General features: G+C 40.0%; 1 protein-coding gene across 1 annotated transcript in view; it reads left to right on the top strand.

The window, feature by feature from the left end:
- The first annotated feature begins 672 nt into the window (after positions 1-672).
- Positions 673-17,425, top strand: part of camkvl (CaM kinase-like vesicle-associated, like) — a 41,859-nt gene continuing 25,106 nt past the window's right edge. The window contains exon 1 of the mRNA XM_031753275.2: positions 673-878. The gene's annotated coding sequence lies outside the window, so the exon portion shown is untranslated. The remainder of the gene's footprint in view (positions 879-17,425) is intronic.

Genomic DNA, 17,425 nt, shown 5'->3' with positions numbered 1-17,425 from the left:
TGTGTATGCATCCACTACTCACACACACACACACACACACACACACACATACACACTAGCCACAGGAATACACTCACCCCAGGAATATCTCACCCTGGTGACCCTTTGTGCCCTGCACGCCCCGTTACTTTGATTGATTTTCTATAAAGCTTCATATTCTTGGCTCAATCTGAGAGGTGAAAGGCTTTCTTTCCCTAGTTTTCTCATCCATTGTTCTGTTTTTTCTCCTTTCCCTTGTCTTTCTCTCCATCCCTACCCACGTGAATCTGTCTGTTTGTTTGAGTCTGCCAAAGGCTGATGTCATTGTCCACCAGCGTACTTCCAGTGCGTGAGATGAAATGAATGTTAAGATATAATCCCACGGTTTTAATCCCGGCCACTCCCAATCCGCTGCCTGCACACACCGGACAGCCGGAGAAAAATCTTATGATCAGCACAGTTTTGTTTAACCGTGAAAGCACGCAGTGTTTGGAGAGGAGTGCGGGACACACATTTGGGCCTGGAGCAGCCTTTAAAAATGATCTCACATTATTCAAAGATGCCCACCTGCTATGCTCATAGAGAGAGAGAGAGAGAGAGAGAGAGAGAGAGAGAGAGATGAAAGATTATTTATTTCTCATGGGTGGGAGACAGTGAGTGAGTGAGTGAGCGAGTGGGAGGGAGGGCGGCAGTCAGAAGCAAGCAAACTAATTCTCAGACAGTCGTGCCAGAGCAGGAGCTGCAGTTCACCTCACTGACGCTGTTGGTTCAAAAGCCATTTTAAGTGTTATTCGACCATTAATTTATTACCAAGTAACAAGTAGGACGATACTTTCCATTTTGGACGGGGGGCTTCAAACACGCGCACCCGCACTTCTTCCGAGCCGCGACAACTCAAGGTAAGGCTTAAAACTTAAAATGACAAACGCGAATTAATTTCATGTCTCCCTATTGTATCCTGCGTGGCTGCTAGAAGGCAGTAATTAGATAAAAGATTAGATAAAAGAGACGCTTTTTTCATTTTCTCCTGGCGCGCCGCTTCTTCGGTTACTGCCGATGTGCGCGGTGCAGCCAGCGTGCGTAAAGCAGCTGCAGCGATAATCTCCAAAGTGGCAACCAGCAGGACTCATAAAGTGTTACTGGCTTCTTCTCGTGCCAGAATGAAAACTAAAGGAACAAATTACATCTAACAAGTAACAACGACTTTTTTTAAGTGTAATAACAAACGACGGTGGTGGACGTTTGTAACTTGCTGCATTAAGGCAAGTTTTCGTCCTCATGCTACTGCACTTTAAACAGTTCTACAACAAAAGTCTGGAAAATACGCTTAAGGAAAAGTGAAAGCGTTAAAAGCTCTTCGTCAGATAGGTGTTTTGCAGGTGCAGCTCATCAACTTTGTCCTTTTCACGCTCCCAGCACAGCAGCTGTATTAGTTTTGAGTAAAATTAAGAGACCCCCTTAGAAGAAAAACAACCCAAAACCTTCACATATTCATCCTCACATCTTTTCTCTCTCTCTCTTTCTCGCTCTCTCTCTCTCTCTCTGCTGTCTGGCTCTGCTAAACCGTATCCAGCTTTAGGTTTACCAGGGTTTTTTTTTTTCTTTTTTGGTAATCATGCATTTTCTACACTCACTAAGTCAGCATTATGAGTTTTATGCTGAATCAAGGCGGGTGATTACGTTTAAAGTGGGCTTTTGAAATAAGTGATTATGCTCAAATGGTTTGAGAGTGAATGCAGAAATCTTCACATTTAATGTAGTGGCCAGTTACATCCTTCACAGAGCACCACTTTTTTATAAAAGGGGCAGCAAATGCAAATGTACTGTTTGAATAATTTTATTCAAACCGATAAACCGATAAAGAGTTTATTAAAGACACAATGGATAGTACATCATATTTAATTTTTTTTTTTTTTTTTTTATGAGGCCACCCCCTGCTGGCCTCATTAACTTCATTAATGTGAGCTCCTGCAGTTTGATAAAGTGGGTTGGCAGAGTGGAGAAAACATGAGAGAAATTCATGTATATGCTGCTACACTACTGCACCCCAGAGAGAGAGAGAGTAAAAGAGGTTGCTGAGCTGAGAAAGCAAACACAGTGGCCAAGGGAAAAAAAATGTGGATGTTCACATATTCATCTCATTTGACTTGTAAGGGCTGCAGTGTATTTCCCAACACAGTTTCTTTTACTCTGTAGATTTAGCGTGCTTTGATTTTATGTAACAAGGCAAAAAATAACATTCTGTCAGACAAAGTTTCAAGCACCACATCTCACACAGTTCACACCTGCATGCTGAGCTGTCAGCTTCACAATATGCACTGTCGGTATAGTTATTTCTTTATTCATTCATCCTTCCAAGTCTTCATTTCACCACCCACTGCCCTCCACATCAATCAATCTATCATCATTGTGTCTTTCATTTGTGGCCACTGTCCCTTAAACCTGTAAGTTGTTTTTTTTTTTAATGCATCTCTTGAGACCTCATTTAGAGTTTGTGGAGAAAAGCTCAAGCCTAAAGCACAAAAGGCTTTCAAATCGCTTGTGAGTTTTGTCATTGTATTGTTCATCGCGAAAAGGCAGCCGTGCTTGGATTTAGCTGGACAAGCCAAAAAGCTGACAAGCCAACACTTCACGTTCCTAACCAAACAAAGGTGGTTTCACTGATACGCGGGATGTGTGTAATCAGGTGTATCTGTGTGCATTTACTTTTTTTTGTTGTTGTTTTTTGTCAGTCACCAACCTGCTTTTTTGATCATGGAAGCTGTGGCTCAGGTTGTAACCTGCATCCAGACAACAGAGAACGCTGCCTTTTAAAAGTCAGGTTTCATTTTGAAGCTTTTCATCCGGCTGACCTGTGACATGCAGTCAGAAACGTTTGCAGAACCAAGTACGACGAGTTACGTATAAATCAGCTTACTGTAACATAAAAACTGAGATATAACATTTAGTCATGTGCAGTTTTTGTGGCATGTAACTGTCGGTGACACAGTTTAAATCTGAGTGCTGACCTGCTTTTACCTCCACTGAGCCTTTTTATAATTTGATCACGTTTGTTTGGCTGTGTGCCAGTGAGCTTTGTTTTAATCTTCAGAATATATGAAAACCAGTATTTTTACGTTGTTTTGGTACACTTTGCTGGTGGGTTATAAACAGTGTTACACAACACATACTGTATGTTTCACTTCCACTGCTTTACCTTAAAGCAGAAGAAAGGATTGCTTGAAATACCAAAACTGTTGGTACCTATCAGCCCAAGTATTTCTTTATGAAGCGAAAGGTTAAAGGAAATGTGCTACTAAAAAGGAAAATCCTTAAATATAGAAAAAGTAACTGTTGTTTATTAATAAGGGTGGAGAATGTTGGGGAGAGAGCGCCGCATATCCGGTTTTATCTGCCCCTGCAGATAAAAGGCAATTTTACAGATTTATGATTTCATCAATAGCTAACCTAATAGGTAGATGCTGGTGTATTGTGGGCATCAATATCCCATTATAATGTAATGGTATGCCATAATAGTAGCTGATAACTGTGGATGCTGTAAACACCCTCTGATTCTGGTTGATTCTGAATGTTTCCCTCTGAGTCTGCTGCTCAGAATAGAGTCGCAGACTTTGGTGCAATCTGTAACAGCCATGTCCATGACCACAGAGCTTTTCCATCACAGCAGCCCTCACAGATTACATATGGTGGTTGCAGGAGATCCATCAACATGACTTTAAGGACCCTTTGTGTTCGCTCTCTGTCACTATATTTGGTAGGCAGTAATGATCCTTTCGTGCCCCCTGGGACTTGTTGTCATCAAGAATTTGGCAGTGTTCGTGGCAAACACCGGGCTACCGGAAAGGATGAATAGATACAAAAAAGTTTGACAGCAAATACAGAAGTGCCAAAAGTCAAATCAAAAACTTGTTTTTTTTTTCCTGCACACATGCTACCTATGTTACATAAGCATGAGCTTCAGGATAAACTGCACACACAGCATATGCTTATGTTTTTTCTCCTTTACTGAGTTTGGTGCCAGAGGTTTCTAATGTCCTGCCATCCTTGCTCATCTTCTGCCATCCTGCTCTCTCATACTCCCATGTCATCTGCTCTCTGAGACCTGCAGCTGAGCCTTCTGTCCCTTGCTGAACTCTAAATGTCTGTCTGTCTAGTTATATATATAGCATTACTAACATATGATAACGGTGTCAAAAGTACATATTATAATATATGGCTAATGCGGCAGAATAGAGGACTGAAAAATGAACCAGAAAAAAGCTTTTGGCCATTATGGAAAGTTACCTCTGAAAATTTTATAACTTATCCTGGAGTTTTACTGGTCAGTGTAAAGTTCGAGGGCTGGCTGCCTTGATTGACGGGTTTGCAGACACATAGAGATCTAGGAGAGAGAGACAGACTCTGCAAGGAACAAAGTTTTGTTGCACTTGCCTTAACACAGGACAAAATATGTAAAAAGAAAGGAAAAGATGTCAAATTGCTAAATATTTTAAATTAAATTAAATATGCAGCAGCAAAAAAATACTAGAAAAGTGGTCTGTGGAATTAACATACAGAAACATGGTATCAGTAGTGGTAGTAGTAGTTATATCCTGTAGCCTAGCTTACTTTAGCCTCAAACAGGTCACCAAGCATCTGGATTGGGCATGCTGCGTTTGCAGCTTTCAGAACAGTTTCAATGGAATTAGCTGACAAATGCATATTACATGAACTTCTGTGTAATACAACCTATGCACAAAGTTACTTCAGTTATCTAGTTTACTTCATGCTAATTAGCCCATGCAATGTGCCCATGCAGTTTATAAATGCGGTTCGCGAACCAAGCTTGCTAGGTTCAGCTGATAACCTAGCACCTCACCTTTTGAAACTGATATGGTAAAGGCGACTAACGCATGAAGCAGCTCCAGCATGGTGACCTGTTTGATGCCATGGTGCAACCTGATATCACGGATATAGCTACTACTACCACCAGTCCAAAATGTCCATTTCACGCTTTGCCTCTCCAAAACATGTTTTTAGCTCACTACCGGCTTTGTGGCTTTACATATATTATCTCTACTTGCTGGAAATACATCTTCTGCATGCATGTCCATTTCATGTTTTGGAGAGGCAAAGCGTGAAATGGACATGGTGGACCGGTGTTTCTATTACATGCTTTGCCATGATACTGGGTTGCATAGTGGCTGCATATTCTAGTCTTATATTCATTCGTTAATGTACAGCTAATGCGGGTGATCCAAATGAAATGCCTGATGTTTCATCAGATGCAGTTCCCCTTGTGAGATTAATATTCTAGTTATTGTGCATAACAATTAATAAACTGATGCTCAAATAGACCAGACCACAAATTTCATCTGAATTTAAGTTCAATTCCTAAACATGTATGTAGTATATGCTGTACTAAAGTATAAACAGTATTGTATGATATAATATGGCATTGTCTATACTAAAATCACAGATGTCATCTACAACCTGAGATCTGCTGCTGTCAACTGGATTGGATGGCTGAACATTTCTCAAAATATTTGTCCTTAACAGAGAAAGGCTTAATATTAATATTCCAACCTGTTGTTAACAAGTGGTAAGCTCAAGGCTGAAAAATAAAGCCATTGCAGAAGTGCCAAAATCAGTTATTTTAATGGCCACTCGAGAGTGACTCAAATGACCCCTATCATTGTAATGCCAAACTTCTGCATTTCCACATAGCATTTTTACAGCCAGGTGCAAAAAATAGACTCATCTCTATAGTTAATTTCCCCTTTAATAACAACTCTCTGTTGTTGAATATTTTCTATAACCTATCCTGTGCAATACTTAAAATTTGGTTTTGATTGACAGGTGTGCTGACACTGGCAGCTGTAGCTGAGCTGTCACTGTCACTGAACTGGACCTGTCAGCTGTGTTTGTGCTGCTGGCACCCTATGGAGGATTTTTATTTAAAGGAATGATCTCATAAATAATATGGTCTGCTATCCGATAAAAGCCAGCTTAAGACATTTGGACTCCAGTTTCTGTGAGGGAGACTCTAGTAGAGTTGGATGTCTCGAGACTGGGAGACCGGTCTTACTTTTACGTGGTCTTGGTCTTGTCTTGGTCTCGACAGACTTTGGTCTCGGTCTTGGTCTCGCTGTCTCGGTCTTGCTGTCTCAGATCGACATAGTGGTCGGAAGATCTGGAGTCAACAGTATCCATGACACACAACGTAACGCTCGATAATGTGTCATGCGCAAAAGCATCAGCTCTAAGAGCCGTGCTTAGATAGTGCTTTGTAGTGAATCAGAAGAGTCGACTCCCATTGAGCGAGAGCCAGCTCCTCACTTAATTTCCTTTCGCTGCCCAGCTCTCACACAGTGGCTCAGCTATGCTCCAATCCCTCCATATTGTGGCCAATCACATGCGAGGACATAGGATAATATCATTATGTGAAAAACAGAGAGGGTGAGAGACGCGACAGTCAAGTGGAGCGTGCGTCTGTCCTCTCAGTAAGTGAGTGAGACAGTAGACAGAGGTGAGGAGGGCTGTGCGAGTGCATCGCAAAAACACATAAATATGCCTGACACTCGTAAACGAAGCAGCATCTGGCTGCAGTTTAGAGACTTTTTTGTCTCAGTCTTGGTCTCGTCTCGACTCTTGGTCTTGACTCGGTCTGTCTTGGTCTTGTCTTGGTCTCGATACCCTCTGGTCTTGGTATTGTCTTGGTCTTGGTTTAGGCGGTCTTGACTACAAGTCTAGATTCTAGTATTTTCTTAAAGCGTTTTCACATGTAGAAGTTGTTTACTCTGGACTGAATCAGTTAACGAGTTTGTAAACTTATAGCTTTTCCCAGTGATTTGGTTTCTTTTCACATAGAGAAAATTCCAAGTGAATTCCAAGTGATCCAAAATGTGCCACTACAAATAATGTGAGAATGTTTAGTCCGCTCATTGGACAGATGTGTCTGCTGCAGGAGCAGCAAACATAAATACAGGAAAAAGGTGCTGTGGACTACTGGAGAAAATGAAGAATGAAGAATGAAGTTTACTTTACAGCTAGTTGCCAGCCTGTGCACACCTTTGCACATCTATAGTACTTTGCCACATCCCAGAATACAAAGCATACGTGGCTACGGGATGTTCTTTAGCTCAAACTTGCAGCATACACCTTGCAGTTAGTTTGGACCAAGGTCAGATCACATTCACACCATAAACTTAGTAATTCTGGAGTTTATTTGGAACCACACAAAGATCACCTGCTCCAAAGGGTCTCAGTGCAGTTGTTTTGGTCTACATCCGTGTGTGATTACTGTGTTCATATCTGCACAAATGAACCTCAGCAAGGGGGAAAACAAACCACAGTTTTACAACTTTAATTATCAGCTAGGCTATCTCTGCCTGTGTGACACACCATACAGTTTATGGATGTTACGTCTGTATCTTATATGTAATCTATGACTGTTAATCGATATGGCTGCTGTAAGTTGGAAAAGGAAGTGCTTAAAGTGGGAAGTGAGAAGCAGCTTCACCCAAACTTACTGTCCGTCACATCGAATGGCAATGAGATATTTTTCTTGAAATATAATTCCTTCCTAGCCAATAAAAGGGGACAGTTATAAACAGCAGAACCGGGAGATGTCAGTCTGAAAGAAACAAGCAAACAAGTTGCTAACCTGCAAATGGAAGAAGCTAAGGAACTTTCTCTTCTTCTTTCTCTTCTTTTGGCCGCTCCCTTTAGGGTTCACCAGAGCGGATCATATGCCTCCATCTCGCCTCTTCTGTTACACCAACTCTCTGCATTTTCTTCTGTTGTATCCCTTTTTCCTTCCTGTCTGGGAGTGCATTACTCAATATCCTCTGTCCAATATCTTCTATCCCTCTGTGTATGTCCAAACCGTCTCAGCCTTGCCTCTCAAACTTTGTCTCCAAACTGCTCAACCTGAGCTGTCCCTCTGATATACTCATTTTTAATGCTGTCCTTCATCCTCACTCCCAGCGGAGCTAAGAAACACATTGGCTTATTTTCAATAGTCTGCTTGATCTTACTTAACTGCAAAAATTAAAAAATAAAGTGCCTGGTGTATAGATTTTCTTGTGACATTCTTGTGGATAAACTGCAGCCAAAATATTTATGCCAAAACCAAATCCTTGGCCGAGCGATGTGTTCGCCAAATCTGAGCCAAATTCCTCTGGAAATATCTAAAATGTAGATTCAGTGGCAAAGATAATAAAAGAGTTTCACCACATTTTACCAATCCAAAACTCCAAGGAATGAACAGCTGTCTTTCCCACATAAACAGACGCACCTACACACACACACACACCATAGATGTGTTTTTCCTCTATCCAGTGGTAATAAACATCAGAAAAACAGAGAAACCACAAAATTTAAAACTCTGACTGAAAGAATCAATAAAATTCTACCAATGCATCTGGTACCTTCTGTCAACCTGTGCCAGCGTAACACTGTAAAATCCTCACTGACTCATCAGGCCAGAACGAGATGGATCGGATAAGCTCTCATAAATGTGACCCCAGTTTACTGCAATGTAAGATGAGCCATGTTGCGCTGTATTGTTAAATTAAGTCAAAAGTTTACTTATAGAGAGGGTTAAACAGAAAAGGTGTATGCACAATATTTCTATCTTTCTTCCTGAAATGTTACACTTCCTGCAATAACACTGTAAATATGCTTTCTCATTACTCTAGTGTTTTATGTATGGTGTTGTTTTATGGCTTATATGACTTCGTTTCACTTTAATAAAGTCTATTCATTTTACCCAAGGCAATAGCAACACATCTAATTTACACTGCTTTCTTCTCAGTGTTTCAAAAGTTCGCTAAAAATTACATTGACACCTCAGTAAGAAAACATAGCATGTTTGCTGACCTTTTCTCAAAGATATCTGACTTTTGCACTAAAATATACCAACTTGAAAAGACAAGCAAGAGACCCTCTCAAGGCTGGATGTTTGGAGGCAGCTTAATCATACAGATAAAAGATTGGGGGGGGTCTTCACTTTGTTGTGGGATACTTAATTAACCAGTATTCAAGGCCTTGTAATATATGGAGAGAAACTATGAATTAGTAATGGGTTATCCAGTCCCCGGTGCTCTCCAGTGTTGGAGGAAAGGGGGACATGGAAAGAAAAGGATAGATTAGAGTGAAGGGTAATATAGACAGAATGGAGACAGACAGAAAGAGTACTTCATTAGAGTGGCATTCATTACAAAATCCTGTGTATATTGTCCTCTCTGTCTGCGTCTTCATCTGTCATTTTTCCATCTCCTCTTCCCCTCATTTTTTTTCTTTTCGCTTTTCCTAATATTTCATTTCTCAGCTTCTCTTCTCTCTTCGATCATCTTTCTCTTCAACCTCAGGCCTGCTCTCACTTTCCTCTGTCTTATATCTTCTCCACTTCTTCATATTTATCTATGTCATTACACTGATGTGTGAACAACTGCACCGGTCTTTTGGGACGAAGTGGGGAGACAATGAAACTAGACTCGTGTAGTTTTCCCTCCACCAAATAGCCCTCTGGAGGCCAAGCAGCAATCTCTAACATACATCATGTGGCCCAATTTTGCATTATCTGAGCCTACTCACCTGTTCATCTGGGTTTTACTCATGCTAGTGAAGACTGAACAGAGCTAAAACCGGGGCCCAACATTTTCTTTGAGTTCAGCAAAAAAAGTGTCAAAACTGGGCTAGAATCTGGGCCAGCAAACAGGGCACAGATCAGAAAATGACACAAAGGGTGCAAATGGAAAACAAAAAGTTCCCCACACCTTACCAACTGTAATCCTTCTCACCGTTGTAAAGATGAGAATATAAAGAAAATCCAGAAGTACAATCAAACTTGCCCATAAGTGTCATTTACTACTTCATCGTCATCATAAGGAACACTCATTTATTGCTTGCCCATTATATTTGGGATTCATCACTTGTTCTTCCTTCACCAGCCCTGTCTGCATCACCCCTTATGTAACACCCCAAGCTGTCGTAAAGATGGATCCAACAAGCCACTGCATCATCAGGCCTTCAACTGTTGCTCCCCATCTGATCGTAATGATGGCTGCCAGTGCTACTACCCCTCAAATTCTGGTAACTGTCCCCCTGAATAGCACTATAGCTTGAGCAGGCTAAGGACAGCTGCAGCACAGCATATTTTAATTGAAAACAATTATGTTAGGGACTTTGAACCAGAGGGAACGGTTCGCGTAGAGGGAGACAGATGCAGGCAATTAAGCATGGGAAAATAAGGTAAATTTGAAGTGCTGATTTCATTACACCAGAGGGGACACACTGAGTGTCTTCACTTTCTCCACTGTGGCCGAATGCATGGATGCATGTAATGTATAGTGTTTAGTTTTGTAATATAGCTTCAAGAAGAATTACAAATAAAGAAATTAGGAATCGCTTTTGGATTGTTCAGCAGCCGACAGACAACTACGGGCATGGTGGGGGGAGTTCAGAACTGATCCAGATTTATTGGCTCAGCTGGCCATAAAAGAGGGTTTATCCTCACATTGCATTATGCAAGCCAAAGTCTCTGCAGCTACAGGTGAAAGATGACTGCTCGACAGACGCAGATTCTCCCAGTATCTCGCGCCTCCTCCCTCCTTTCCTTTCTCTATATTGCCCTCTCTTAGGATGGATGAGTTTAATACTGAGGTGGTTAGAAACAAAGGCAGATTTCCTCAGTGAAGTTCATTCTTTATATTCTGAATGACTCATGGAATAAAAATCAAGCCTTCTCCTCATCCTCTTGTCACCCAACCATATCTCCTTCCTTTCCTTACCCTTTGGCTTTTACTTTTTCTTGGCTTCCCCTCTTTGTTGTCTGTGCTCTACTATGCTCTCTCACTCTGCTCCATTACAGAGGCTCCCCAGTGATTACTTTAATGCATCTAGCCTTCAGTAAGAGACACTCAGATTTTGAAAGGTATTGATGGTAACAGATATGCCTGGCCTCAAAATCTTCTACTCATTCCTTTCACATATTCACTCACTTTAAGCAGGTGCATCTACATGATTTACAATCCAAGCTTGGAAGTATTTTTCTATCCCAGACAGGATAGAAAAATACTTATAGAATTGTTGTTTTTGTAATTATTATGTTGGAAAATCCAGTTTAAAGGATAGTGTGAAATAGAGGTAGAATTTGTTGCACATTGGTGCTTTGTTTGTGATACACAAACCAAGCTCATCAAAGAAAATGTAGTATATATTAATGATACATTGGCAAGATCCTGCTTCCAGCTATTTATCTCCACTCTATCCTCTCTCCTTATCCATGGAGAGAATTATTATTTAAAAAGGAAAAAAAGAGAAAAGTGTATATAGTCTAATGGCAGAGTAATTGAACATATCAGTATGCATGCTGGATAATCCATTCACAAAATTGAAAACCCTCACAAATATTGACAAGTGGTCTCTTGCTTGCCTTTAAAGAGACATGGCACTGAGTTAAGAAACAAGTAGCTGCGGGGGAGCAGGAGATAACCATTGCAGTCTGGCTTATCAAAAACAGAGCAATAGCAAGAAAAAATGGTGAGAAAGCAGCTAAATTGGAGAAAAGCTAGAGCATACTCTGCCTTTGCTCTGACCTGGTTCCAGTTAATCCGCCTACTTTACAAGATGAACATTACCTCCTCACTGTATTTATAGAGCCTTTTTGTGTGTGTGTGTTTAAGCTGGTGGGTATGTGAATGTGATTTTTTTAGGTGTGTCCATGATTGTAGAGTAAATGAATTCACTCTACTCTCATGGACTGTCTGTTTAATCTTGGGGCAGCAGGTCTGATAGGGGAAAAAGACCCACTGTGAAGTCACTGCTTGCTTCCTTAATGTTGAGTCCTGCTGCCTTCCTTGTTAAAGACATCTTCCAACAAATTTCTTTAATTAACAGAATTAAAGCTTCTGGTAAAATGCAATGTGAGAAATTAACCGATTGAGAAAACAGCTCCAGCTCATTGTCCTTCATAAACACTGGCTGAAGATCCTTCCTGGGCCTTCTTATACAACAGTTTATTTGTTATCCTTTTCTCATAAAAAAGGTAGAACTTGATAGAACAATCTAACTTGATTCTGAAGCAGCCTGACAGTCTTTCCAGTTAAAGCCAAGGAGATGGTTAAGTCAGCACGTGGTCCCACCTGCACTTGTTCTTTTTTCCTTCTCATCCATGTCACACGTTTGTGTTGCATAAAGGTGCAGTCATGGTACTTATATATATATAGTTAGCTCTGATGGAGAGGATCAAGGGTATTTGTTTTAAGTGGTAAAATATGGCAATGCATGAGTGCCAGCTAAAGACAGACTTGGTGTATTTCCCAGAAAAAAAAAGTCAGACTGGTATAAGTTCATTTTTGCTATAGCTATAAGCAAGAAAGTACAGGCGAGGAAAAAGAGATCCAGTGTGTTTAGTGGTAAGGACAGGTCAGCTATTCAATGAACGGAAAAGGTACATTCATGTTAGACTATTATTATGTGACTTATTCCCATGCAGTACCTCGCTATAGCAGAATATAGGATTCCCCCACCTGCCAAATTCCATTTGAACCCCTGGAAACACCATCACGTGTGCTTTTAGCTCCCACAATAACCACTGTTAGCCAGAGATATTCTTATTTGTTTTTCTTGAACTCATGTAAAGGAGACTTGTCCCACAACACAGCATTTGGTTTTAAAGCCATGACATCTTACATGACAAACTAAGCCTCTTCTCAAACTATCAGCTGAATAAAGGTGCTATCACAGTATCAGTGAATGCTCTCACTGAAAGACAACTCACAAAACTGGATCATAGTAAAATGATTCAAATACTAGCGGTGTCGTCATCACAGGTAGGCTATTTTCATTCTTTGGTCCAACTGTTTTGCTTGCTGGCGAGTGCCAGGCTGTCACCGTGGCCTTCACGAGGTGTTATGATTTTATTTTCAGTTTGTTTGTACTGCTGCCTGTAAGAGTGAATTAATGTAATGGTAATCGTTGCCAATTTCAGCAAAATAATACAGTACCTAAGTCTTTATGCCCACCACAATGTTTCTGGCTACGCTACAGCTGGCAAACGAAGTATGACGCTTTCAAAGCTCAGTTTTGGCAACTTAAAGCACTTCGTTTAGATGGATCATGAAATTATTATTGTTCTGAAACAACATAAGTTACAGCTTAGGCTGATGAGGATTACATTCATTTTTTTGTCCGGAAAAAGGGAACAGACCAATTTATTCACTCTACCATGCCAAGAGTTATATACTTGGAAGAAAATATCATCTCTTATTCTTTGAATTCAGCTGTTTTCAGTCCCATTGCCACATGTGTATGAAATTAAACACCAAGCCATGCAGTCTGCTTTTACAAACATTTTTGTGATAGAATTAGATGTTCTGAAAAGCTCATAGAATTTGAGTATGGTACTGTGATACGATCCCACTTTTGCAGCCAGTCAGTTTGTGAAATGTCTTCCCTCCTAGATATTTTGTGATCTGTAAGCGGTAGAATTGCAAAGTGAAAATGTTTAGGAACCACAGCAGCTCAGCAAGTGGCCGTTTGCGTAAAGTTGTAGAGCGGGGTTGCCAACTGCAGTGCTACAAACCTCCTCTGGCATTAACATCAGCACAAAAACTGTGCACAGAGAGCTTTGTAGCATAGTTTCTCATGGCTAAGCACCTCCTGTATGTGTAATGTGTGTTTTTGTCCATATAGTGTACATTGCAAGTGTATCTTACTCAAATCCCAAAACACAACATGTTGCTTTTATAACGCTTTTATAATATTTTATAATTATATTGTAATATAATATCTTCACAAAAAAAGGGATGGCAAGAGGTCTCAGTGACCTTGACCTTTGAACACCAAAAATCATTCCGTTCGTGTCAATATTTGTGTCCAAAAAGCCGGTACTTTAAGGTATTCCTAAAGAGCTGCATTCATGAGAATGAGACATACATTCTGAGAGATGGATGGACTGACACAAACAGAGCTTTCAACCATTGCTGCTGCAGTCATAGAGGCTTGCCAATAAACTTGATCCAGAAAGCAATTCCTCTGACATATTTGACCGAACAGACATATAATTCCCAGTTTCTTAAAGCTGTATGTTGAGACAGTGAACCTCAGTGTCTCCATCCAAACTGAACTGTGGTTGTATTTGCACTTTTGTCTCTCTGAGAAATAGGGCCAGTGAAAACACACATTGATTTTCACACACAAGAGCTCATTATTATTTGACAACTGGAAGTTGTATTCTCCACAAAAACTATAATCTAGCAGCAAATTTCTACATGAAATTACCTCCAGTAAGCTCGACAGGTATACTGGATGCTATAAGGTGTGAGCAGGATACCCACTCACTGTTTAAAAATAGAGAAGGCCCTGACAGTCCTACACAAAGCTTCACAGCCGAGACCTCTGTTGAAATGGTCTCCAGCCTTATGACTCTTATCCAAAACTTCAATCACTGCTCCCTTCTCCTCCTCTTCTCTGCTCCTCCTCCCCTTTCTTCCTCTCCTTTCTCTCTCTCGGGGGAGGGGATTTTGCTTCTATAAGTCTTTTATCGCACTGAATATTTCACAAAAGTGTTTTTCTTTTTTCCTCCTAGCACACATACGCACATTCCAGACTTTATCACGGAAGCGTTCTCACTTTGATTCCCTCACACTTTTCACATCTGTCATCTTCCATGTTTGCCTCCATCCTTCATTCGTCCCTTTTCTTGTCATCTGTGTCACAATCGTATTTTATCCCCTGAATGTTAGTGTAGCACGAATGTTTATTCTTTTTTCCCTCTAGAGTTGTTTCCTTCTCGCTTCCTTTCGCACTCAATTAACTCTCTTTTCTTCTTCCTCCCTCATTTCAACAAACATCTCCTTCAGGTACTTTATAACATCTTTTCTGACTATTCCAGGAATGCATTTGAATATATGGGCCTTAAAAGGATTTAGCACCTTGTGGTCAATACATTCTTATGTTTGGCATCTATATCAGCTTCCTGCTTCATTTATTCATAACGTATGCCTACATGGATAAAGCGAATAGTGCATCTGGTTGAGTTAATTCAGCTCTACGGCTGGAAATGAGTTGCAATATGTTTGGCTAAACTTGAATTATTAATTCCCTAGTTCAAAAGAATCCTTTTAAACAGGATTGGTTGCGTACGTCACTGCTACAGGAAAACAGTAGTCCAGCTTGGACATTCATTTGTTTGTGTGGTCTCGTAATAAAGAGGTCTTCCATACCATTTTTACTAACTTGTACAGCAACTTTATGAGCACCTTTGCACTTTCTTAAATGCACTTTAACTAGAATTTTAATTAGCACCGCGCTTTAAGCATAGATTTGCACATCTATAACCATTTGCACACAAGAAGTTCAATTTTTTATTGAATATTTATTGAGTATTTTAATCATTAGCAGGTAGCCTTTTGTTCCAGGACCTGCACAGCTGCTCCTCATTAAGAAGTGTGGTGGTTCCCTGTGAGGAGGAAAGAATCGTTACTGGGAGCAAATAAAGTCTACTGTTTTGTACAATTTTGGGAAATATTTATGTGTAAAGAAGTTTCTTGTTGAGAAGTGATTACTCACCTGTCTTTTTGGTGTCCTGTCCAGGGTGTTTGGCCAAATTAAACCTTTTAAAGGTTCCGGAGAGGCCATGAGTTGTGGGGAACTTCTGTACATGGGTTTTTGGTGTTTTTGGTGTAAGGTTAAGAAATAAAATATGTAATTGTTAATAAATAGTAGTAACATATATATGTTTATTTAAGAGAGTGCTTGTTGTATATAGATGGTGGAATGTTGGAATTTGGTAAACTCACCTGTGAGTAAATAATGGTTTAGTCCTTTAATAGCTGAGGGTATTTAAGGCTGTCATTTGTCATTAGACAGAGTGTGGTTTGTGTTGCTGTTGGAAGGCTTGAGCTATCATTAATAGTCCATGGAGTTATGTCATATGTGGACAAATAACCCTCTCTTGCCTCAATTCAATTCAATTTTATTTATACAACACCAAATCACAACAACAGTCACTTCAAGGCGCTTTATATTGCAAGGTAGACCCTACAATAATACCTACAGAGAAAACCCAACAATCATATGATCCCCTATGAGCAAGCACTTTGGCAACAGTGGGAAGGAAAAACTCCCTTTTAACAGGAAGAAACCTCCGACAGCACCAGGCTCAGGGAGGGGCGGCCATCTGCCGTGATCAGTTGGTGTGAGAGTCAGAAGACAGGATAGAAGACATGCTGTGGAAGAGAGACAGAGATTAATAACAAGTATGACTCAAAGCAGAGAGGTCTATTAACACATAGTGAGTGAGAAAGGTGACTGAAGAAGAAATACTCAATGCATCATGGGAATCCCCCAGCAGCCCACACCTATTGCAGCATAACTAAGTGAGGATTCAGGGTCACCTGAATCATCAGCCTCAGCCTTCATCTACACTGTAAATCCAACCATAAAAGACTGCCTTGTTACAGGTCTGCAGAATTAGTCTATTTTACACCATTTGTGTTTGTTTGTCTCATCAATTCAGGCCTCATTGTTTTGTGTGCTTTTTCTGTCTTGAAAATAAGACATTAAAGCTTATGAATAATTTCAGTAAAGGCTCTTATCCAATACCAGAGTACAATCACTTCTCAAAATTTTCCAAAATTAATTTGGAGGCATCTCATGTAGATCGCTGTCATTCTGACCATAATAGCCCGCCTCCCATTTCCCTCTCTATCTTTTCTTTCCCATTCATCGTCATCCACTTCTGATTGTGGTGACAACCGTACAAGTCAGACATTATTTTGAATACAATGTATATGCAGATTTTCAAATGAAATCCCATTGTACATTAACCATTTAAGAAAGTTAATGTACAATTTTAGAGAACGACTGGATGGTTCGAGTAACAGTATAATTTTAGCACTTACAGATCCAACAGTGAGTGGTTCCCGTTACTCATCCAGTCTGAGAAAGCACTGGTTAAAGTGTTTGTGTATTTATTGATTTATTTTAAGTAATTGTGTTTTATGTATATTATGGTTTTATATTTTTACAAATGCTTTATATACTTATTTATCTACATATATATATATATATATATATATAATGGTTTATACCTTGTGTTGGGGGGTGTTGTGTGTGTGTTTCTGTCTTGTTTTTATGGACATGAAGTCTGCCAATAAAGATTGAATTGAATTGAAATTGAAAATTGAAATAGAGGATGTGGTTAATATTTCATACAGATGCTGCACAAAGCTAAGAGTGTACATGAGCCTGCATTAGCCTCAAGCTAATTCTACCAGTCATCACTTACTGTGAACCCTATGAACAAGTTAAAACTTAAAAAGTACAATAAAAGTCTGCCAGCCTGAGAAACACCACTTTTTAAAAAATCTATTTCAGTCTATTATATCCTTACATGACTTGGGAAGATATGCAGTAACAGAAGAAAAAATATGCCGGGTATCAACACAATACAAAA

This window comes from Oreochromis aureus, linkage group 20 (assembly GCF_013358895.1).
Source record: "Oreochromis aureus strain Israel breed Guangdong linkage group 20, ZZ_aureus, whole genome shotgun sequence".
NCBI classification, from domain to species: domain Eukaryota; kingdom Metazoa; phylum Chordata; class Actinopteri; order Cichliformes; family Cichlidae; genus Oreochromis; species Oreochromis aureus.
This window is presented reverse-complemented; position numbering and strand designations above follow the sequence as displayed.